The following is a 24,017-nucleotide window of genomic DNA, read 5'->3' as shown; positions in this document are numbered from 1 at the left end:
GGACCACAGGATCACAAGTCCAGCGTGCTGTCTGCTCGGCCGACCGGCTCCACGGCCGAGCGGAGTTGGTGGGGGGCTTTTGGTGTTGTATTTCCTTTGGCCCGGTGATTTGCTGCCACATCTCTCCAAGAGAGGTGTGTTCATTCAGATGCGAGCACCATTCCAGCCACTTTTGTTCTTTGATTATCCTGGTCTCTTGATGCACATGTTCCTTGACCTCACATAGTATGTCTCTGTTGCGGTCACTTGGCTGCTCTTTGTATAGATTCCTTGTGCTGTTGACTCTATGATTTAGTTCTTTGAAACGTTTGCAATAGTACCAGTGATCTTTGTGGTGTTTGGTGGACTGTTTTTCAGTGGAATTGAGTGGTTAGCTGCACTTTGAATTGCTTTGACATAATCTTATTCTGCCTGATTAATGTCTTCGGGAACAACGTAGTTTCTGTGCCAATCTAAGATGAAGTTTTGAAAGGGGATCCATTTTGCTAGAGCGAAGATTCAGGCGTGAGGTGGAGGTGGGGTCGGTAATTCCAACTTTAGATCAATTTGGACCCCATAGTGGTCGCTTGTGGGTGTGGCCTCAACTGACCATGTTACTGGATCTCTGAGGGAGGCTGAAATGAAGGTTAAGGTCTAGTCTACCTCCTTGGATGTGGGTGGGTTCATTCTTGTTTAGTATTTAAATTTCTGGTAGCTGGTCTAGTAGATGTGCTATGTGAGTGCTGATCTCATTTGTTGTGTCCGAGGTGGGCGACTGTCCAAATAACACTGAAAGATCCATTTCAGCACGTGGAGACCTGTAAACATTAAACACTGCAAGTTTGTGGTATCTTAGCTCAATGGATACTCCCATAACCACTGTCCCTGGGCCCACAATCAGGTGGGCTGAGTATGATCAGGTCACTTTTCACATAGGTGGTTCATCACCTGGATTGCCCCTTGATTCATGGAAGGAAGAAGCCTCGATAGCCCGAGCTTTTAGATTCTAATCCATCTCGAAGCAAGCTCTCTTGTAGTAGCAGGATGTCTAAGCCTTTGGTTGCTGCTATACATTGCAAGTGTTGCAATTTTGTGTGCAGCTCTTACGCATTCCATTGCAGGATCTTTAGTCCTCTTGGTTGGTGGAACTTGTTGATATTACAGTAACATCCATGGAGGAAGAGTCAGATGAACTCGTCATGAAAGTTGAAATTGAAGACAGGATCTTGGTACACTTGAAACTGACTAATCAAGGTCGCTTGATTAGTCAAGCGGTTCGATTTTTGGTTCGATTTTTTTACTGCAGAATTTTTTTTACTTTACTGGAACAGCATATGCTAACCAAATTAACTTACTTCACAAACAAACAGAAGTAGCCTATATACATTTATATAAGTATATTTAGACAGCCCCGAATTAAGAGGACAAAGCCTGTTTGAGGTGGCGCAGGACGAGAACAGGCTGCTCAAAGGCAGGCTGACAGGGCCACCCTAAGCAGGCTGGGAAGGGGAGAGAGGAAGGGAGAGGCTGAGGGAGGGGGAGAGAGGGAGGATGGTAGAAGAGATGTTTTCATTATATTATTTTTTACCATAGATGGGGCCACATATTAACAATGCTAACCAGCATATATACACTTCCGTCCTCCATGGACAGGGTTAGAGGTGTATTAAACATATAATTGAGGGATTTATTGAACAATTAACCATAGAAGGTGATTGTAGTGTTTTTAAATTGGTAATCTAACCTACGAGTGGAAAGGTGGGTAGACGGGGAGAAAAGTTGATGAGATTGTGATGCTGAAATGGAAGGAGAGGGAAGGTGGGAGGTAGGGTGGGTAGAGAGGCATGCAGGAAGGGGAAAATGGAACGGAGGGAGATGAGAAGGAGTGATAAACAGAAGGGGAGAGGAAGAAGCTATACCAATCATCCCTGTCAAGCCCTACAGGGAAATGTTCCGGGACGTCACGTGACTGTCACGCCCCGTCCGTGACTGTCACGCCCCGTCCGTGACAGCGGCGAGGCAAGCTGTCATCATCTCTGTGGCTTTCATTATCACTATGGCAGCTGTGTTAACATGGGTGTGGAGGGGGGTTGGTTGGGAGAGGGAATGGTTTTCCAGTTTTATTTCTTACGTAAATTTTTGGGACTTGTAATATTGCATTTTTGTGTGGTGGTGGTTGTGTGCCATGGTGGTGATTGATTAGCTTGGGGGGTGATTGATTAGCTTGGGGGGTGATTGATTAGCTTGGGGGGTGATTGATTAGCTTGGGGGGTGATTGATTAGCTTGGGGGGTGATTGATTAGCTTGGGGGGTGATTGATTAGCTTGGGGGGTGATTGATTAGCTTGGGGGGTGATTGTAAACTATTGGTGTGATTGATTCCTTTGCGAGGAGCAGGGGGGGGGGGGGTATTTAAGGTGGTATTTTCTTGCTACAAACCCGTAGATATAACATTGTATACTCGGCTACCCCACCCCAAATCACAACACACACACACACACACACACACACACACACACACACACACACACACACACACACACACACACACACACACACACACACACACACACACACACACACACACACACACACACACACACACACACACACACACACACACTACACCACAACACCGCCACTGGAGGGCTGTTGTGACCCCAAGACAACTTACAACTTAGTGATTAATAACCAAGGTCTGCCTGTACTTACAAGTTATTCATGTACTGCCGCCACCACCGGGGGAGCCGGTCGGCCGAGTGGACAGCACGCTGGACTTGTGATCCTGTGGTCCCGGGGTCGATCCCGGGCGCCGGCGAGAAACAATGGGCAGAGTTTCTTTCACCCTATGCCCCTGTTACCTAGGAGTAAAATAGGTACCTGGGTGTTAGTCAGGTGTCACGGGCTGCTTCCTGGGGGTGGAGGCCTGGTCTAGAACCGGGCCGCGGGGACACTAAAAGCCTCGAAATCATCTCAAGATAACCTCAAGATAACCACTCTGCTAGATGTGTGTTTAGAGAGACACACTTGAGTAATGAGTCCTAGTTCAGCCACATTACCTTTAATGACTATGATTGAGCTCTTTTGATAATTGCTTTAGCTTACACCTGAAAAGTTGTTCTGGTGAAAAAAATGAAAATTTTTCTTATTAAGACTTCTCATAGCTCAGTCGATAGAGCTTCTGTTTCACACGCGTGGGTCCGGGGTTCGAGTCTCCTAGAGCCCAGGTGAATGGAATGGTTGCAACTAATGACGTTTGAACACTTCCGGAACAAGTGCTTCGCTCACGTCCTCTGTTCGAACCATAATTCTATAAATGCTTCTCCCACGTACTGCAAATACAAATAATAGCCAACAGAACCTAAACACCTAACCTAAATATGCACAATATGCTAACGTATATAACAATAGTAATTTATATTTGAGAGAATTCTGATTTTGAATGAACAGTATGTTAAAATTAATGAATACGTTGATGGGGTCGACCGCTGGATGGAATGGACTTTGTCTGAAGATGGGTTGAGACATTTATATTAATAATTTTAGATGGATATAAATAAGTGCTGCTTCGCATGGGGCAATAGACCTGCAATTTCCGTTATTCTTATGTTATGATGTTCCGTGCAGAAGGTAATGCATTGGAGGAGCTGTCATTCTCAATCGACTAGAGAATGGTCCAGGACGGACCGAAACGTCGTCGTCCCTTCACCTTCTAGTATGTGGTCTGGTCAACATACTTTATCCACGTTATTGTGACTCATCGCCTGCATTGGGGGAGTAGCACTGTTGCTCTCTGCACCTGGCAATAAGGAGTTGTACCAGGGCTCTAAACTTTGACGTGTGTGTGGGCCTAAAACTCCTCTACCGCCCCCTGACTCCTCTGGAATAACTTATCAGTGTAGGTTCCCGAGCCTTGTGTGTGTAGTGTGTGTAATTACCTAAGTGTAGTTACAGGATGAGAGCTACGCTCGTGGAGTCCCGTCTTCCTAGCACTCTTTGTCATATAACGCTTTGAAACTACTGACGGTCTTGGCCTCCACCACCTTCTCACCGTGTGAGAAGTGTGTGTGTGTGTGTGTGTGTGTGTGTGTGTGTGTGTGTGTGTGTGTTTGTGTGTGTGTGTGTGTGTGTGTGTGTGTGTGTGTGTGTATACTCACCTAGTTGTGCTTGCGGGGGTTGAGCTCTGGCTCTTTGGTCCCGCCTCTCAACCGTCAATCAACAGGTGTACAGGTTCCTGAGCCTATTGGGCTCTATCATATCTACACTTGAAACTGTGTATGGAGTCAGCCTCCACCAATGTGTGTGTGTGTGTGTGTGTGTGTGTGTGTGTGTGTATGTATGTGTGTGTGTGTGTGTAATTATCCGCAGCTACCTGCTCATTCCATCCCTTGTTCTCTCGTGTCCTGCTCACTTCTCTTCGTTCCTGTCCTCCACCGTTCCCTCCCTCGTTCCACCGTTCCCTCGTTCGCTGCTAACACTCATTGTTCTCCGTAATTCACTCGACGAACGGCAGCGACAAAAAAGACTACCTTCTTTCACCGACTCGCAAAATTTGCATATATCGCTATTTTTGCATCGTTCACTGATGATTGGTAATTGCGTGCGCGGGCGCTGGGGGTGATGATGCTTGCGAGCATTGTGCTTAGGGGGGAGAGGAATTGTGCTGGGGGAGGATTGTGGATTGTAGGAGGAGGCGTTCTGTAGCTTACTGGGCATGAAGCATGAGTATTGTGTGCAGGAAAGAGTAAGAGAGTTTTGCGTACTGCATAGGGAAGATAAGGGGGGGGGGGGGATAGATGTGGTAGATAGGGATTATATTGGTGGTAGGGATTTTCCCTACACCTAGTATCTACTACCTTTTTATATACAAGTTAAATAAATTGCCATCTATACTTCCCTTGAAATAAAGATTCTAGTCCTTTTAAGATTGCTCATTGCTGAGTTGATAGACCTACGGCCTCACACGCTTGAGATCCAGGGTTCGAATCCCATACAGCCTAGGTGAATGGAATATATACAATGTTCTTACATTCTTGTACAGCCACTAGTACGCATAGCATTTCGGGCAGGTCCTTAATCCTAATATTCACACACACACACCCAGGAAGAAGCCCGTAGCAGCTGTCTTAACTTTCAGGTACCTATTTACTGCTAGGTGAACATGTGCATCAGGGTGAAGGATACTCTACCCATTTTTTTTTCCGCCTGCGCCGGGATCGAACCTCGGTTCCTAGGTCCACGAGTCTAGAGCGCTGTCCACTCAGCCACCAGCCCTTTAACGTACGTGTGTGTGTGTGTGTGTGTGTGTGTGTGTGTGTGTGTGTGTGTGTGTGTGTGTGTGTGTGTGTGTGTGTGTGTGTGTGTGTGTGTCTGTCTGTATTTACCTAAGTGTAGTTACAGGATGAGAGCTACGCTCGTGGTGTCCCGTATATGACTCTTTGTCATATAGAGTGCTGGGAAGACGGGACACCACGAGCGTAGCTCTCATCCTGTAACTACACTTAGGTAAATACAGACACACACACACACACACACACACACACACACACACACACACACACACACACACACACACACACACACACACACACACACACACACACACACACACACACACACGCTCACACACACGCACGTAAGGGGGCTGGTGGCTGAGTGGACAGCGCTCTAGACTATGTGTGTGCGCGCGTGCCTGTGTACACGAGCACCTTTCTCATACACGTACATATATGTATCAGCGTTGGGCGTGCATCTCCTCTGTACGCATGATGCTTGTGTCATCATCTCCATGATCACGTCCGGGAGATGACACATCTCTCCGCTGCAACGCTCACATCCTCATCAGTTAAGGAGAGCAGCATCCGTCTTTCCGCTCTACGTGCCGCACCCCCCCCCCCCCCCCCGTCGTTAGTGAGAGGTTGGTGAGGGGAAAAGGCCATGTGAGGGGAAAGTAGGAACAACGTGAGACAAGGGGCTTGGAGAGAGAGTTTCCTCTCGTATAACATATCGTAATTTGACGTCAAAATATGATGTACGTAATCATAGCGGCTCGCTAACTGATGGGCCCCCACGAATAGAAAACGGGATATCCCGTTTTCTAATCTTTGGTCCAGCGGGTTAGGTAAGGTTAAGCAATTTAGTACATCATTTTTGAGACGTGACAACTAGAGAGGACGGGGGGGGGGAGAGAGAAACGGGTGCTAGGAAAGGGAGAGGGAATGGGGGGGAGGGGGAAGAATGAGGCTGCCAGTCCAGCCAGTGAGACAAATGTACTTCATTCCTGCCCCCCCCCCCCCCCAATATTTTGTCTGGTCGCTGAGTCAACGTGAAGCTGGACGACGAACGAGAAGGGAGGGAGGGGAGGTAGGAGAGAAGGGAGGGAGGGGAGGTAGGAGAGAAGGGAGGGAGGGGAGGTAGGAGAGAAGGGAGGGAGGGGAGGTAGGAGAGAAGGGAGGGAGGGGAGGTAGGAGAGAAGGGAGGGAGGGGAGGTAGGAGAGAAGGGAGGGAGGGGAGGTAAGAGAGAAGGGAGGGAGGGGAGGTAGGAGAGAAGGGAGGGAGGGGAGGTAGGAGAGAAGGGAGGGAGGGGAGGTAGGAGAGAAGGGAGGGAGGGGAGGTAGGAGAGAAGGGAGGGAGGGGAGGTAGGAGAGAAGGGAGGGAGGGGAGGTAGGAGAGAAGGGAGGGAGGGGAGGTAAGAGAGAAGGGAGGGAGGGGAGGTAGGAGGGAAGGGAGGGAGGGAGGGAGAATAAAAGGGAGGGATTCGACGATAGCCTGAAAGTAGTTTAGTTCTAGCTCTTGAGCCCTGTGTAGTTACTTCTCAGGTGTTCTGGGAAGCGTTTCAATCATGTCATTGTTGAGTTGATGAATGTTTCTCGCCTCCACTACTTCAGCACTCCCCACTCCACTTCTCTAATGGTGAAGATGTATTGCCTAGTATAGCTTTGGTCTATAGCTTCCATCCAGCCTTTTCCACGCCTCGTTCCCCATGCCAAACTATCTCTTCTAATTGTCCAATTGGCCCGTGTGTTTGGGGTTTTGAAGTAATATATGTAATGATTCTTGCCATCCTTGGTGATGTTAAGTTGACTTTGTTTAGTTCCTTGTCTCCTGTTGTCTCATGCGGTCCAGTTCTCGCAGTCTTCTCATGCCGGTGCTGCATACTGAAGAGTGGGTCTCTCATAGGTTGTTTATGAAAGTGACACAGTAGCAGTTTTTGTCCAAGTTCCAGCATCTCAGGTTATACACACTCTGGTTAGTTTGCCATTTTTTTACCCTATTTTTCTAATGTGTGCCTCTGACGTTATTAGGTTTGGCGTATTCCTAGGTCCTTCTCGTTGTTTGATGAAGGGGAGCTGTCTCCTCTTCCTTCTGTACCGTGGTTCGAGTCTCCTCATTCATTTTCCCTTTCTCTTAATTCTGTATTTTTCTGAATTCAAGTCCAGAAGATATATTTCAGACCTCTGGAATGTGCTAATTTCTCTCCACATGTAATCAGTCCATTCATATTAAGATCTTTCTAATTAGTTTAGCATCATCAGCAAATAATGATTTAAAGAGACCAGTTTTCTCTTATTTGTTGATAACAGGATGGGCCCATAAGGCTCCACCGTGGTATTCCACCCGTTACGTCTCTCCACTCTGATATGCTCCCTCTCACTGTAGCTCTCTGATTCCTGCCTTAGAGGTACTCTCCTACCCAACCTATAATTGTTCTGGACACACCAGCCTGCTTCTCTAGCTTAGGTAGGAGTCTTGTGTGAGTAAGTCTGTATAATGCTGTATGACAATCGGTAAATAGCAGTCTCCTTCTCACTCTCCCTCTCTCTCACTCTCCCTCTCCCTCTCCCTCTCTCTCTCTCTCTCTCTCTCTCTCTCTCTCTCTCTCTCTCTCTCTCTCTCTCTCTCTCTCTCTCTCTCTCTCTCTCTCTCTCTCTCTCTCTCTCGCTCTCTCGCTCTCTCTCGCTCTCTCGCTCTCCTTCTCCCTCTCCTTTCATGCATCGTCTTGCTGTAGAACTTTACACTTGATAACCAGCATTTTCTTTTCATTAATTCACGTTGATGTATGGAGACACAATGTAGATGTTCTAAGTGTCCTTTACCTAGTCTCTACAGTACCTACAGGGGGATGCTTGTTAGTAGTCAGTAGTCCTTCCGTCAACAAGTAGTTCTTGCAAACTGATAACACAATAGCCATTTAAGAAGTCTGGAAGCTCTTCCTCTGCCATGTGAAGTTGAACACTAACAAAAGACTAACCCCCATGAAGCAGCCCGTAGCAGCTGTCTAACTCCCAGGTACCTATTTACTGCTAAGTAAACAGGTGCACCAGGTTGAAAGAAACTCTGCCAATTTGTTTCTGCCTCTGCCGGGGATCGAACCAAGGCCCTTCCCGCCAAACACACACGGAAACTACGACGTTGGTACAACATTCGAACAAGTTTTAACACTTCCTAACCAGTAATAACAATCAATATAGCAAGTTGTAACAACGTTCTATAATACGTCATAAACACGTTAAGCCAAGATGTAACAACTTACGAGTTGTAACAAGCGGAAAATGGAGACAGTTTCGGTTTGTGTTTCCAGGAAATTAGAACTCCGACCCTAGAGCACTGCCCAATCAGCCACGAGGCCCTCCTGTGTTTTTTTTTACATTGTGGGCCCCCCCCCCCCCCGTGTCACATGTGTTTTAGTGATTGGGTAGTGCACATGTGTGGAGGGGGGAGGGGGTTGATGGCGTGTGGGGTAGTGCACATGTGTGGAGGGGGGAGGGGGTTGATGGCGTGTGGGGTAGTGCACATGTGTGGGGGGGGGGGAGGGGGTTGATGGCGTGTGGGGTAGTGCACATGTGTGGGGGGGGAGGGGGTTGATGGCGTGTGGGGTAGTGCACATGTGTGGGGGGGGGAGGGGGTTGATGGCGTGTGTGCATTTGCCTGCATTCTTTCTTTTAGTATTTTCCAATAAAGTATCGCCAGCCCCACTACAGCTGCTGGCCGGCTGGGGGCCATTCTGCTGTATCTGGCTCCCAGGCTCACAAAATATTTTATGGAAATATTCTAGGAATTTATTCCAGAATTTAGTCCAGACTATATATTAAAAGGCAAATATTATATCCATATATATTAGATACGGCCGAAATATATGTAACACCTGTTTGAAAGTCATGTTAAATAAAATATATAAAATAGTATATAATATTGAGGGATATAAGCAGTAAGTAGTGGTTGTGCAAAATATTGGAGACGGACTCTGGAGCAGCAAATATAGGAAAGTAGGGGATATATATATAGGGAAGGTGATTTGTTGCTCAATACTGCTGTGCAAACTATCCTTGTCTGCAGGTGTCGTACTCCTATTGTACGACCCTTCATGCTGGGGTACGTGACACAGACACACCGTACAGCTCCCTATTACATCATATTAATAGTTCAGGTGCATGTATGCCTGGGGACCATTCAGGCTTGTTCGCGTTTGTGTTCCTCACGTGTGCTCCAAAGAATGAGATGATTTGATAAAATACTATGCCCAAGATTACCATCAGAGTGCCGGCGGGCTGATGGGGAAAATAGCTTCGGCTATCATCAGCTTTTGTCTGGTCGTGATGGTCGAGTGGATAAGGTGCCCTGTACACAAGTTGCATAGTCCTCCTGGCAGTATGGGTTCGAGTCACTTCTGGGGTGTGTTTTCATTTATATATTAACAGTGATGAATAGTTAATCATCTTCTGTTGTATTTCTCCCCATTTCCTCCTATAAATTGGAACTGAGAATTATCTGGCATAGTTGTGAAGAATTAGTTATCACTCTGTTTACTTTATTGTATTATAAATCGTTGGCTTAAAATATAAAAAAGTCTATGCCTAACTCGTTTTCTTTGAAATAGTCTGGTTTCCTGTAAATAATTCTAAGGAATACTCAAATAGTTTTTGAATTTCATAACTGAAAAGTTTGAGATTAAAGTAACCATACCTAACCTAATCTAATCTAACGTAATCTTAACCTAACCAAGAAGTACCATCAATATTAATTGATGGTAATACTTGTTAAAGGTTAATGGTCAATAATTGTTGAAGTTAACTGTTAAAGTTAAACAACTGTTAAAGGTCCTTTACTTACAAATTCCTGCCATGTACTCAGAGACACGGTACAAATATATTTATTCAGTTGAAGCTTAAACAGTAGACAATAGTAACAGGTGCTTCATCCTAAGGTATTCCCTAAGGTACAGTATTCTAAGTCGGCTGTTATCAGAGTAAATTGATCAAAGGACCGGCCAGCCGTTCTGGTTAAACACCTGGATATGGATATAAATGTTTTTGATGGTCTGAAGGCATATTCCGGTTCCAACAATAATCTACTTGTAAACTAGTAAATGAGCCTTTGTCATAGAGAAAATTCTCAAGTTATAACTTTATTGTATTATAAATCGTTGGCTTAAAATATAAAAAAGTCTATGCCTAACTCGTTTTCTTTGAAATAGTCTGGTTTTCTTTAAATAATTCTAAGGAATACTCAAATAGTTTTTGAATTTCATAACTGAAAAGGTTGATATTAAAATAACCATACCTAACCTAACCTAATCTAACGTAATCTTAACCTAACCAAGGATGGAGAGTAAATAACAGCACTAATTATGTAATGTTTTTGAAGTGATTACCTCAAGAATACCTCCTTCCTGAGGACAGGTTGCCCTAAGATATGTTCTAAAATACATCATCTTAAGATATATCACCCTAAGGTATAACCTAAGGCACATCACACTAAGATACATCACCCTAAGGTACATCATCCTAAAATACATCACCCTAAGGTGCATTACCCTTAGGTACCTCACCCTAAGGTACACAAGAATAACAGTAATATATAACCTGTAATAATATTACGAGGAGGATTTTCTAACAAAAAAACAAAAACTCGTGTTAAAATTCCTCTTTTTATAAAAGATCTTGCTGTTGTTGTTGTTGTTTGTTGAGGCAAACTTTAGTTGTGAGCCGCTTCCTTTGTTGAGCGAGGCTTTGTTTGCAGCTTCCGGCTCCCCCCTCAATGGTATCAGGCTTCAGAGTTTTCCTGTGAAAATCCTCCAGAGGCCGTGACGGCGGTTTGGTGCTTATCTCTGCCGCGGGGAGCACCAGGCTACGGCCTGGGGCAGGGGTGGGGGGGGGGGGGAGCATGACATGGTCCCAGGGTGTTCCACCATCTTTCGATAATACGAGTATACGTGAGGTGTGTGTGTGTGCTCACCTAGATGTGCTTGCGGGGGTTGAGCTCTGGCTCTTTGGTCCCGCCTCTCAACCGTCAATCAACAGGTGTACAGGTTCCTGAGCCTACTGGGCTCTTATCATATCTACACTTGAAACTGTGTATGGAGTCAGCCTCCACTACATCACTTCCTAATGCATTCCATTTGTCAACCACTCTGACACTAAACAAATTGTGACACACACACAGTGTGTGTCACAATTTGTAGAAGGAAGGGTAGGATGAGAGGGCTTGTTTCTCACCTGGTTCATGGGGGGCACTCGTGCACATGTTCGCCGCATTAATGATACCGAGGCAAAAGTAGAAGACTCAGGAGAGGTAGTGTAACACTTCATTAAGTCCGGCAGTGAACAAAAGAGGGGGAGTATGGTAGAGCAATGATGGACTATCCTACTTATTGAGCATGAGAGGATTGCAATTAATACTCACAATATCTTTATAGTTCAGTAACATGAATTTATTAAACCAGGCAAATGCATTCTTTGAATTTGTTAGGGTGTGTTAGTAAATCCAAAGAAGGCACTTGAGTATAAATGTTCATGGTATCTTAACACGGATTAAGTGCTTATTGATTACAGCAGGTAAAGTGCATGAACCAGTAATTACAGGAATGTTCTCTACTTTCTTTGCCCTTTACCCAGCATAACTGACCCTTTCCCTTCTATGATCTCAGACGTGCCCCCCCAAGGCCAGACTCAGCCATGGCCCTCATGCCCAATTTCCTGGAGCTGTCTCCTAGGCCCTAAGTTACAGAACATGGCTTCAAGCACCCCACAGAGATGGGGGGACTTTATTTGGCTTTCCTATTGACCTCTCAAACTCCTCCCCAAAGTTCTGGCTGGTTCAGTGACCTCACCTATAGGACCCGGCCTGTCGGGTTCCTCTGTGCCCTTGGCTACATTATTGTCCCTTCTTCTCATGCCTGTCAAAGCCATCAGGACTTCCTCTCTCTATGTAGTTCCATTGATACAGGGCAAAAGTTAATGGATATTCAACTGCGGCTCAGCCATAGGTCGTCCTGCACCACTCAGAACCGTTGAGCACTCTTCCTGAACCCCCTGGTGTTCTCAAAGGCACCCTGCAAGCGTTGTTACATTATAGGCAATGTTTTGCATTTTGGAACATTGCCGGTGGGCAAATGATGGCTTTCCCTTCACTGGCGCCCCTTTCTAAATTCACTAGTGGACAACTGACCTTAATGAAGGGGACACATAGTTCATGAACTCTGGAAGGACTTTTAGCCAAGATGAGTTTCTCTCAGTAAGTACCTCATGTGGTCTTTGCTTCTACATTGTGCTTACACATCTGAAGGAATTTTGTCCATGGTAACATTGTTATGGTGGTGGTCTTAAAGAGGAAGGAGTTTCATTGTGGTGTCTACCAGCTGCAGGGCGTGGTGGTCGGCAAGCTTGTGTGGTGGTGGTGGTGGGTGGTGGCTGAGGTCATCTATGGGGGCGTGGGGCATGGTGGTCACTTGCCTCTGGTGGCTACCCGGGGTGATGGTCGACATGCGGCAGAGGTCACACGCCACTAGCCTGGCACTCTTGTCTGTGCCGCTGCCTGGCACTCGTACGAAGGAACGCAAGGGCGCTCCCACCAGGAACGGTGCCACCATTCTCACACGATGGCAGGAACCTCCTTTACCTTTGCCTGGTAAAATGGGCTAAAATTAATAATCATTCTGGGAATTTTGCAAAATTCCCAGTATAAATTCCCATTTTTTTATATTTTTTGCAAAATTTAAAATGTGCTAAAAATAACTTTCATACTGCATAGCAAAATTAAAACTGGGAATATAGTTGCAGATCTGAAATAATATGGAATAATATAATTCATATTAATTTTAATAACATAATTTCCTATACATAAATATATATTTACCTAGTAACTGGGATGTGTTAAGAGGTGCAGTCGATGAGGGGCCACCTGCACAGTGCTCAGGTGAACACAGTTACCTGAAGAACACACGTTCCACACCTGTCAGAAAGTGTCATGTCAAATTAGCACTGCTGGTTTATTTTTTTTTACCAAATTTGAAGTACATCATGACAGATACTAAACCATTATCCAGAACACAGTAAGTAAACTTTCCAAGTCTGATTAGCACAAGTCTGGAGGTCCAGGTAATTGGTTGATTAAATGATCAGTTTGTTTTAGGGTATTAATCATTTCAAGAATGTTTAAGTATAAGATATGAAGATGTATATATTCATTGGTGGGGGATGCTTGACTACATGTTAAGATTATCTGGACGGTCGTGGCAACCATGATGGCACCATCTGGACGGTCGTGGCAACCATGATGGCACCATCTGGACGGTCGTGGCAACCATGATGGCACCATCTGCACGGTCGTGGCAACCATGATGGCACCATCTGGACGGTCGTGGCAACCATGATGGCACCATCTGGACGGTCGTGGCAACCATGATGGCACCATTTGCACGGTCGTGGCAACCATGATGGCACCATCTGCACGGTCGTGGCAACCATGATGGCACCATCTGCACGGTCGTGGCAACCATGATGGCACCATCTGGACGGTCGTGGCAACCATGATGGCACCATCTGCACGGTCGTGGCAACCATGATGGCACCATCTGGACGGTCGTGGCAACCATGATGGCACCATCTGCACGGTCGTGGCAACCATGATGGCACATTAGGGCTGAGCGAGCATCTGGTACCACAAGGGGTCCAGGAGTCCCTGGAGAAATCAGTGCGACTCAGGTTCTGTGGCAGTGGTGGTAGTAGTGGTGGCAGTGGTTGTTGTAGTAGTAGTGGTGGCCCAAGACCCCCAGGGTTCCCAAGACCCCCCAGGGTTCCCAAGACCCCCCAGGTTCCCAAGACCCCCAGGTTCCCAAGACCCCAGAGGGTTCCTAAGACCCCCAGGTTCCCAAGACCCCCCAGGTTCCCAAGACCCCCCAGGTTCCCAAGACCCCCAGGTTCCCAAGACCCCAGAGGGTTCCTAAGACCCCCAGGTTCCCAAGACCCCCCCAGGTTCCCAAGACCCCCCAGGTTCCCAAGACCCCCAGGTTCCCAAGACCCCCCAGGTTCCCAAGACCCCCCAGGTTCCCAAGACCCCCAGGTTCCCAAGACCCCAAGGTTCCCAAGACCCCCAGGTTCCCAAGACCCCCCAGGTTCCCAAGACCCCCAGGTTCCCAAGACCCCAAGGTTCCCAAGACCCCCAGGTTCCCAAGACCCCCCAGGTTCCCAAGACCCCCAGGTTCCCAAGACCCCCCAGGTTCCCAAGACCCCCAGGTTCCCAAGACCCCCCAGGTTCCCAAGACCCGCCAGGTTCCCAAGACCCCCCAGGTCCCCAAGACCCCCAGGTTCCCAAGACCCCCCAGGGTTCCCAAGACCCCCAGGTTCCCAAGACCCCCAAGGTTCCCAAGACCCCCCAGGGTTCCCAAGACCCCCCAGGGTTCCCAAGACCCCCAGGTTCCCAAGACCCCCCAGGTCCCCAAGACCCCCAGGTTCCCAAGACCCCCCAGGTCCCCAAGACCCCCAGGTTCCCAAGACCCCCCAGGTTCCCAAGACCCCCAGGTTCCCAAGACCCCCCAGGTCCCCAAGACCCCCCAAGTCCCCAAGACCCCCAGGTTCCCAAGACCCCCCAGGTCCCCAAGACCCCCAAGGTTCCCAAGACCCCCAGGTTCCCAAGACCCCCAGGGTTCCCAAGACCCCCCAGGGTTCCCAAGACCCCCAGGCTCCCAAGACCCTTGTCGGATGTGGCCTCTGTTGCTTGATGTATTCCATTTACAACAAGCGCGAACGCAACCCATAATGACACTCGAGTGCACTGGTGACTGTTGCAGGGCTCTGTGGAACACCTGTGTTGCATGGCTCTGTGGAACACCTGTGTTGCAAGGCTCTGAAGAACACCCATTTGTCTGCCGGCGCCGGGAATCGAACCCGGGCCACAGGATTACGAGTCCCGCGCGCTGTCCACTAAGTTACCAGACCCTAATATGTGTGTGTGTGTGTGTGTGTGTGTGTGTGTGTGGGGGGGGGGGTGCGTGCGAGCGATGTTTAACCGTTCTTATCACGAATATTTTAACAACTGTTGTGCTCTACTGGTAACCTCCAGTTTTGTGTTTTTTAAAGTAATTTTTCTCTCATTAACAAACTACAAAATAAAACACCGTTCTTTCCCAGCGATTTAGATGACCAGTGACAACCCGTCAAGCCATTATAGAAGTTTTTATGACGTATTATCATTATGTAAATTTAACACCAAAATATGTGGAAGCATAAAGCATTTTATTATAATAACAGTGTTACTGTTAGATGTGTTGGTCTGTGATGGGAGGTGGGGCCCAGGCGCTGCGTCCTGTGAGTGATAGCAGCTGTTATGTCCACAGCTGTCATCTCAAGCAGGATATATTTAGATATACTCTTGTTAAACATGATATAGTATATGGCCAGCTGCTGTCTTGTTAAGTATGATCTTGTATAAAAGTATGTAAACAGCTTGACAAGAATGTTAAATACACAGTTTGTCAAGCATGATATGGTATAGAAACAGTTTGTCAAGCATGATATGGTATAGAAACAGCTTGTCAAGCATGATATGGTATAGAAACAGTTTGTCAAGCATGATATGGTATAGAAACAGTTTGTCAAACATGATATGGTATAGAAACAGTTTGTCAAGCATGATATGGTATAGAAACAGCTTGTCAAGCATGATATGGTATAGAAACAGTTTGTCAAGCATGATATGGTATAGAAACAGCTTGTCAAGCATGATATGGTATAGAAACAGTTTGTCAAACATGATATGGTATAGAAACAGTTTGTCAAACATGATATGGTATAGAAACAGTTTGTCAAGCATGATATGGTATAGAAACAGCTTGTCAAGCATGATATGGTATAGAAACAGTTTGTCAAACATGATATGGTATAGAAACAGCTTGTCAAGCATGATATGGTATAGAAACAGTTTGTCAAGCATGATATGGTATAGAAACAGTTTGTCAAACATGATATGGTATAGAAACAGTTTGTCAAGCATGATATGGTATAGAAACAGTTTGTCAAGCATGATATGGTATAGAAACAGCTTGTCAAGCATGATATGGTATAGAAACAGCTTGTCAAGCATGATATGGTATAGAAACAGTTTGTCAAGCATGATATGGTATAGAAACAGTTTGTCAAGCATGATATGGTATAGAAACAGTTTGTCAAGCATGATATGGTATAGAAACAGCTTGTCAAGCATGATATGGTATAGAAACAGCTTGACAAGCATGTCATGTTAAATAAACAGCTGTCTTGTCAAGCTGTATAAACAGCAGTCTCCTATGTTGACATATTTCACCATTATCAAATTTATCTTATCGTCTAAATATGTAGTGGACTCGTACTGTATGCGGGGAACTCATACGAATTATCTCATCTGTTTCTATGAAGGAGAAACGTTTGGGCGCTGTTGGAGGTCAGACGCCTGGGGCTAGTCTCATTAAACACTATAAGATTAATGGTTTATTTTATCGGGAGTGACATAGGGGGGGAGGGAGTGGGAGGGGTCGTCCCAGTAATCTCATGAAAGGGGGGTGGAACGGCCCCAGTGCCCCTCCTTCATGAAATCTGTGGTGTGTGAAATGTTCAGTGAATAACTCCATAGACTTTATTTATGTAGATTGTAATTAATTAAGATAATCATTTTGGAAACATGTTCAGATGGTAGATTGGCTTTCATGACACAACCTTTTGGTTACATTCTCGGGGGAGGGCATGTGGTCTAGGGGTTCAGGATGGGCGTAGGTTAGCCGGGGTCAGTTCCACTAAGATGGGGTAAATCCCAATAGTGATCCCCTCAGAAAACTGATGATAGGTGACTAAGTCCCTCCATGTCCTCACTGGAAAGTGATGAATGTGAATTCAGTATTAAATGGAAATGTCTGTTCAAGTTTGGAGGCCAGACAGGGAAGGAGAGAAAGAGGGCAAAAAGAGAGGAAATGGAAATTGGTAAGGAGATGGGGGGGGGGGTGTGAGGTGAAGGGGGAGCAGCACATTAGGAGGGGAAGAGGGGGAGGATGAGAGAGACTATCCTGGGCATCACCGGTTACCCTCCTATTATTTACTAACTTGACCTCAGGGAGGAAATATGTTCACGGGAATGGATTGAGAATGACTACATAATTAGTGTTATTATCTACTTTATATGTTTAGATTAAAATTTGGTTATGTTTCATTATAATTGGTTACCTAAATATATTATTTATAATGTAAAATATGGAATTCGAAAACTATTTGAGTGTACCCTAGAATTTGGTTTACAGAAAAAACTAAATTCTTCAAAGAAAACATTTTCAGAATATATGTTTAATATTTAAAACAATGCTTTATATTACATTAAAGTTATAACTTAAAAATAAATAATGTTCAGGACACAGGTTCACTTGTCAGTTTACATCTAGACTACTGAAACTGTAATATTCTTCTAGACCATCACAAATATCTAGATAACTATCCAAGTGGTTTGATGGGGGGGGGGGTGATTTCTCATGGTAATGGATTTCCTCTGAGGATGGGCTCCCTATTATATAATATATAAACTGAATATATATACTAGTGTGTATGTACATGTCAGGGCTTCAGTGTATATCTGCTGTGAGAAGTGCCTGTGTGAAAGCGTGTATGTTAATGTGTATATGCATGAATTCGTACATGTGAAATACACGTATGTGTGTTATCTCATTTGAAAGTCAAAGGCTTGTGTCCATTTCACCATCCTCCTCAATATGCTCCCTGGCGGATATTGCAACACCAGTTCTCACAGACAAGTACAGTGTTGTATCATATCAAACACGGCCGGAAACACGGACCACTGTACACGGTCGACTGAGAACGTGTCCCAAGCAACACGGATGACAGGTATCCAACCTGTCCTCGGTCATTCACCTTGAAAACTCGACCGTCGAAAGCACTGTTTACAATGGGTTAATAGTTAATCCAAGCGGAGGAAGGTGTGGTATCAGCCTATGGGTAATACATAGTTCCCAGGCTATGTATAGTATGGGTTGGAGGGAGGATGAATGTCCATTACTGTATACATGTTGGATTTAGGTTGAGAAATGTGGAAAGGTAGGAAAGGATGGGAAGGTAAGTACAGAGAGAGGTGGATCTAAACCAACACCCCCCAACAGTACAGTTTCTTCAACCCGTTCTCGCAAATTTAATAAGTCAATATTGACTTACTAAATATGTGCATAGGTGACATACTTAACATAATAGATACCCTTAAAAAGATTCATAGAAAACACCGACCTTACCTAACCTACTTAGTATGTTAAGATAAGCATCTTATTGCTTCGTAATTACAATTATTACCTAACCTATAATAGGTATAGGTTAAGTAATAATTGTAATTACGAAGCAATAAGATGCTTATCTTAAGATACTAACAAGGTTAGGTAAGGTCGGTGTTTTCTATGAATCTTTTTAAGGGTATCTATTATGTTTAGTATATCACCTATGCACGTAGTTAATAAGTCAATATTGACTTTACGAATTTGCGAGAACGGGTTGGTTTCTTACAGCAACTGAATTAACAACGAAACTTGGAAGGTCCTGTGAAAAGATAGCACTAACAACAGGACTTAAAAACGAGACTCGCACCAGAACGAGCCACACTGGAGGAGGCAAGACATTCACAAAGTTGAAACTTGTTCGGTGTAAAATGTCGCGCTTGCCGACTTGAAGATGTTGACATTTAAGTGCCTCGCTGGTCAGGATGCCAGCAGGTGACACGTGGTCAGGATGCCAGCAGGTGACACGTGGTCAGGATGCCAGCAGGTGACACGTGGTCGTGTTGCTAACCGTAAGGTCTCGTAAGAATCCAACAGCTGACAGTGCCACAGTATTGGCATCTTGGCACCCTTCCCTGGCTTGGTGATGCTGGTGCTTGGGTGACGTAAGCACCCACACTTGCCCTGTGGTGTGTACTCACCTAGTTGTGCTTGTGGGGGTTGAGCTCTGGCTCTTTGATCCCGCCTCTCAACTGTCAATCAACAGATGTACAGGGTCCTGAGCCTACTGGGCTCTATCATATCTACACTTAAAACTGTGTATGGAGTCAGCCTCCACCACATCACTGTCTAATGCATTCCATTTATTAACTAAAAAAGTTCTTTCTAATGTATTTATGGCTCATTTGGGTACTCAATTTCCACATGTGTCCCTTAGTGTGGTTGTCCCTTATGTTAAATTAACTGGCTTTGTTTACCTTATCAATTCCTTTGAGAATCTTGTATGTGGTGATCATGTCTCCCCTAACGCTTCTGTTTTCCAGTGACGTGAGGTTTAATTTCCGTAGTCTCTCCTCATAGTTCATGCCCCTGAGTTCGGGCACTAGTCTGGTGGCAAACCTGAGCCTTCTCCAATTTAGTTATAAGATATGGACTCCATGCTGGAGCTGTATGCTCCTTGATTGGTCTGACATACGTGGTATACAAGATTCTGAATGATTCAGGATTCGGGGAACAAGTCTGGTGGCATGATATCAACCCCCAGGTCTTTATCTCTCTCTCCCTGATTCTAGAAGAATTTTATCTCCCAAATGATACCTTGTATCTGGCCTCCTGCTCCCTTCACTATCTTCATTACATTTGCTCGGGTCAAACTCTAACAACCATTTGTTGAACCATTCTTTCAGTTTGTCCAGGTCTTCTTGAAGCCTCAAGCTGTCCTCCTCTGTCTTAATCCTTCTCATAATTTTGGCATCACAGCAAACATTGAGAGGAATGAGTCTATACCCTCTGGGAGATCACTTACGTATATCAGTAACAGGATAGGTCCGAATACGAACTCTGTGAGGCTCTGCTTGTGACTTCACGCCAATCTGAGGTCTCACCCCTCACTGTAATTCTCTACTTCCTATTGCTTAGGTACTCACTTATCCACTAGAGCACCCTACCAGTTACTCCTGCCTGTTTCTCTAGACTGCTTCACAGTCTGCCCAACCTTCTCTTTCTTGGTTAATCTTTGTCACTTGATCATAGAAATCTGTAAAACCTGTGAGTCAAGATTTACCCTCCCTGAACCCATGTTGATGGGTTGTCACGAAGTCTTGTCTCTCCAGATGTGTTAGTAGGTACTTTGTCACGATCTTCTCCATCACCTTGCTTGGTATACACGTTAAAGCCACTGGCCTTTATCTGGCCCTTTTGGTATATTGGGACTACATTAGCCGTACTTCCATATTTCTGGGTCTCCCGTCTCCAGTGACCACTATGGAGAGTGGCAAGCAAAGTACTTCTGCACACTCATTCAGTACCCATGGTGAGATTCCGTCCTGACCAACAGCCTATCTCACGTCCAGAACCAACAGATGCCTCTTTTTCCTCATCTTTGGTAATTTTGAATCCTTCCATGGCCTCTTGGTTTACTGCCCCTCTCTCGTAGCTCAAGGATTTCGTTTCGTTCCAATTTGAAGACATCCTGGAATCTCTTGTTGAGTTCTTCACACACCTCTTAAGTCATTCTCTGTGTACTTGTCCTCGCCTGTTTTAAGTTTCATCACCTGTTCTTTCACTGTTTTTTCCTCCTGATATGGCTGTGGAGCAGTTTTGGTTCGGTCTTGGCTTTATTTGCTATATCATTTTCATACAGTGTCTCTGCTTCTCTTTTCCCAGTGACATACTCATTCCTGGACCTCGTGGATCTCTCTCTTCTTTCTGCTGTTCTGTTATTTTGGAAGTTCCTCCATGTCATTTTGTCCCTTTCCTTTGCTTCTATACATGCCCTATTAAACCATGGATTTTTGTTTTGCTTCTTTTTTTTTTAGGGGGGGGGGGGATAAACCTGTTTACTGCCTCCTGACACTTTAAGGTGACATAGTCCATCATGTCTTATACGGTCCTAGTTCTAGGTTCTGTGTCCCATGGCATTTCTCTTAGGAATTTTCTAATTTCCTCATAATTTCACTTTCGATATGCCACCCCCTTGTTTTCTATTTTTTGGGGAGCAAGATTACTCGTATCTCTACCAAGTACTCAAATATCAGTACACTGTGATCACTCATTCCCAAGGGGGCTTCCACCTTAACTTCCCTTATATCCGACTCATTCAGAGTGAAAATCAGGTCAAGCATTGCTGGTTCATCTTCTCTCATTCTTGTCGGTCCATTGATGTCTTGGCCTAGAACGTTTCTTGTCGCCAAGTCCAGCAGCTTAGCTCTCCATGTTTCTGGTCCTCCATGCGGGTCTCTGTTCTCCCAATCTATCTTCCCGTGGTTGAAGTCTCCCATGATTAGCAGTCTGGATCTGTTCCTGCAGGTGACAGTCTAGCCTGAAAACCTTCTGTATGCTTTGTCCAGCCCCTTCCATCTGTAACCCCTGTAGGATCTCAATCACTGCCGCAGTGTCCTTACCATTTCATTCTGTCCAACTGGAGCCTTTCCTGTTCTTTAATGCCCACTACTACCACTGATCTTTAACTCTCCAGCAGCTGACTAGTGCAATCGAACCCGGTTTTCAGGATTATGAGTCTCGCGCGCTGCCTACTCAGCTACCAAACCCCTGTGTGGGGGGAGGGGGGGCATACAGGAAAGGATTCGTTTAATTTCACTGACTTAATAGTTAACACATGTGATGTGGGATCAAGTCTGGGGGGGGGCAGACTCCATATACAACTTGTATTGTGGCAAAACAGGTTCAGAGAACCATTTCACCAGATGATTGATTGGTAGCTGGGAGGTGGGACCAAAGAGCTGTAGTTCCACTTCAGCAAGCTTAATTACTTGAGTACCACAACCCATATCAAACCCGCCCACACCTGCCACTACCATCTCCCAGCACCACCACCCACACCTGCCACTACCATCTCCCACCACCACACACACCTGCCACTACCATCTCCCACCACCCACACCTGCCACTACCATCTCCCACCATCACCACCCACACCTACCACCATCAGTCTACCACCACCACCACCCACACCTACCACCATCAGTCTACCACCACCACCACCCACACCTGCCACCACCCACCACACCTACCACCACCACCAGTCCCCCAACATCTCGCGTGTTCCAATAAACTCGCCCCTCGGGGCAAAATTTAAAAAAAAATTATCTCGCGTGTTGGAGTCACGTGTGTAACAAGCCAGTAAGTACCAGACACACTGAGGTGCATGTAGCCTCGGTTGTCTGGGGTTCGAATCCTTCAATCAACCCCGGACGACACACATGGATCCATTTGGGTACAGTTTTTCGTCAAATTCTGGCACCTTTGGGTACAAAGTGTACCTCTGTGGGTACCAACACATCTGGTATAACCACTGTGGGTACCAACACATCTGGTATAACCACTGTGGGTACCAACACATCTGGTATAACCTGGTTGATACCTGGTTGATTACCTCTCAACCACTGTGGGTGTCAACACGTCAGGTATAAATAGTGGGTATCAACACACCTGGTATAACCAGTGGGTACCAACACACCTGGTATAACCAGTGGGTACCAACACACCTGGTATAACCAGTGGGTACCAACACACCTGGTATAACCAGTGGGTATCAACACATGTGGTATAACCAGTGGGTATCAAAAAACATCTGGTATAACCAGTGGGTACCAAAACACCTGGTATAACCAGTGGGTACCAACACATCTGATATAACCACTGTTTGGGCGTCAACACGATGGGTAAATACTTCCCAAAACACGATCCAATAATACTACCACCAGGCCCAACCAGTCCCACCACCACCACCTACCACCAGGCCCAACCAGTCCCACCACCACCACCTACCACCAGGCCCAACCAGTCCCACCACCACCACCTACCACCAGCAGTCTCTCACTACCACACCCCCCCCCCCAACTGTCGCCATACCCATACCCAACTCACCGGAATACCCAGACGTGGGGGCAGGAGCAGTGTGTAGCGTCCCAGGCGGTAGTGGTGTTGGTATTGGCGCTAGAGTGAGACAGGCGGGCGGACCCCGCGCTGAACCTGTGCTGAACCTGTGCTGGACCTGTGCGGCGTGCGTGTGTGTGTGTGTGTGTGTGTGTGTGTGTGTGTGTGTGTGTGCGTGTGTGTGTGTGTGTGTGCGTGTGCGTGTGTGTGTGTGTGTGTGTGTGTGTGTGTGTGTGTGCGTGCGTGCGTGTGTGTGTGTGTGTGTGTGTGTGTGTGTGTGTGTGTGTGTGTGTGTGTGTGTGTGTGTGTGTGTGTGTGTGTGTGTGTGTACTCACCTAGTTGTGTTTGCGGGTGTTGAGCTCTGGCTCTTTGGTCCCGCCTCTCAACCCCCCGTGTGTGTGTGTGTGCGTGTGTGTGTGTGTGTGTGTGTGTGTTATTGTGACATTGTGATTGATGGCGGGTTGAGCGTGTCAGACTGGTATTGATGAATTGACGGCTGTTGAGTCATTATCAACTGGTGGGCCGCCATACATCCAGGCGGGAGGAGGGGATGGTGGGAAGGACAATAACGATGGATAAGAAAGATGGAAGGAGGGAATGAGAGAGAATGATAATTATTGACGTCAGGTAATGAGGTCAATTATCGTGCCATTCCCCCCCCCCCTCCCTCCGTCCCCAGGCCTGTCCGAATAGAAAATGGTGAACCAAAATACTAGATCCCAGCTTAGCCTAGCCTAGCCTAGCCAAGCCTAGCTTAGCCTAGCCTGGCCTAGCCTGGCCTAGCCTTGCCTGGCCTAGCCTTGCCTAGCCTAGCCTGGCCTAGCGCAGCCCAGCCTAGCCTAACCAAATGACCCACATGTAGAAAACGTGAATGTTTGTGACCAATTATGATTTATAATACATCATATTTA

The 24,017-nt window shown here is 46.1% G+C and overlaps 1 long non-coding RNA gene across 1 annotated transcript; it reads right to left on the bottom strand.

Moving 5' to 3' along the window:
- Window positions 1-11,662: 11,662 nt before the first annotated feature.
- Window positions 11,663-23,207, bottom strand: LOC123746820 (uncharacterized). The gene is made up of 3 exons (XR_006771563.2): window positions 23,098-23,207; window positions 13,113-13,208; window positions 11,663-12,881 (listed from the first exon to the last, which is right to left on the bottom strand). It is a non-coding gene; the product is annotated as an uncharacterized lncRNA (long non-coding RNA).
- Between the last annotated feature and the right edge of the window lie 810 nt (window positions 23,208-24,017).

The sequence above is a fragment of the Procambarus clarkii genome, chromosome 93 (assembly GCF_040958095.1).
Source record: "Procambarus clarkii isolate CNS0578487 chromosome 93, FALCON_Pclarkii_2.0, whole genome shotgun sequence".
Taxonomy (NCBI): Eukaryota; Metazoa; Arthropoda; class Malacostraca; order Decapoda; family Cambaridae; genus Procambarus; species Procambarus clarkii.
Note: the sequence above shows the minus strand (reverse complement) of the source record. Positions and strands in the feature narration are given on the sequence as shown.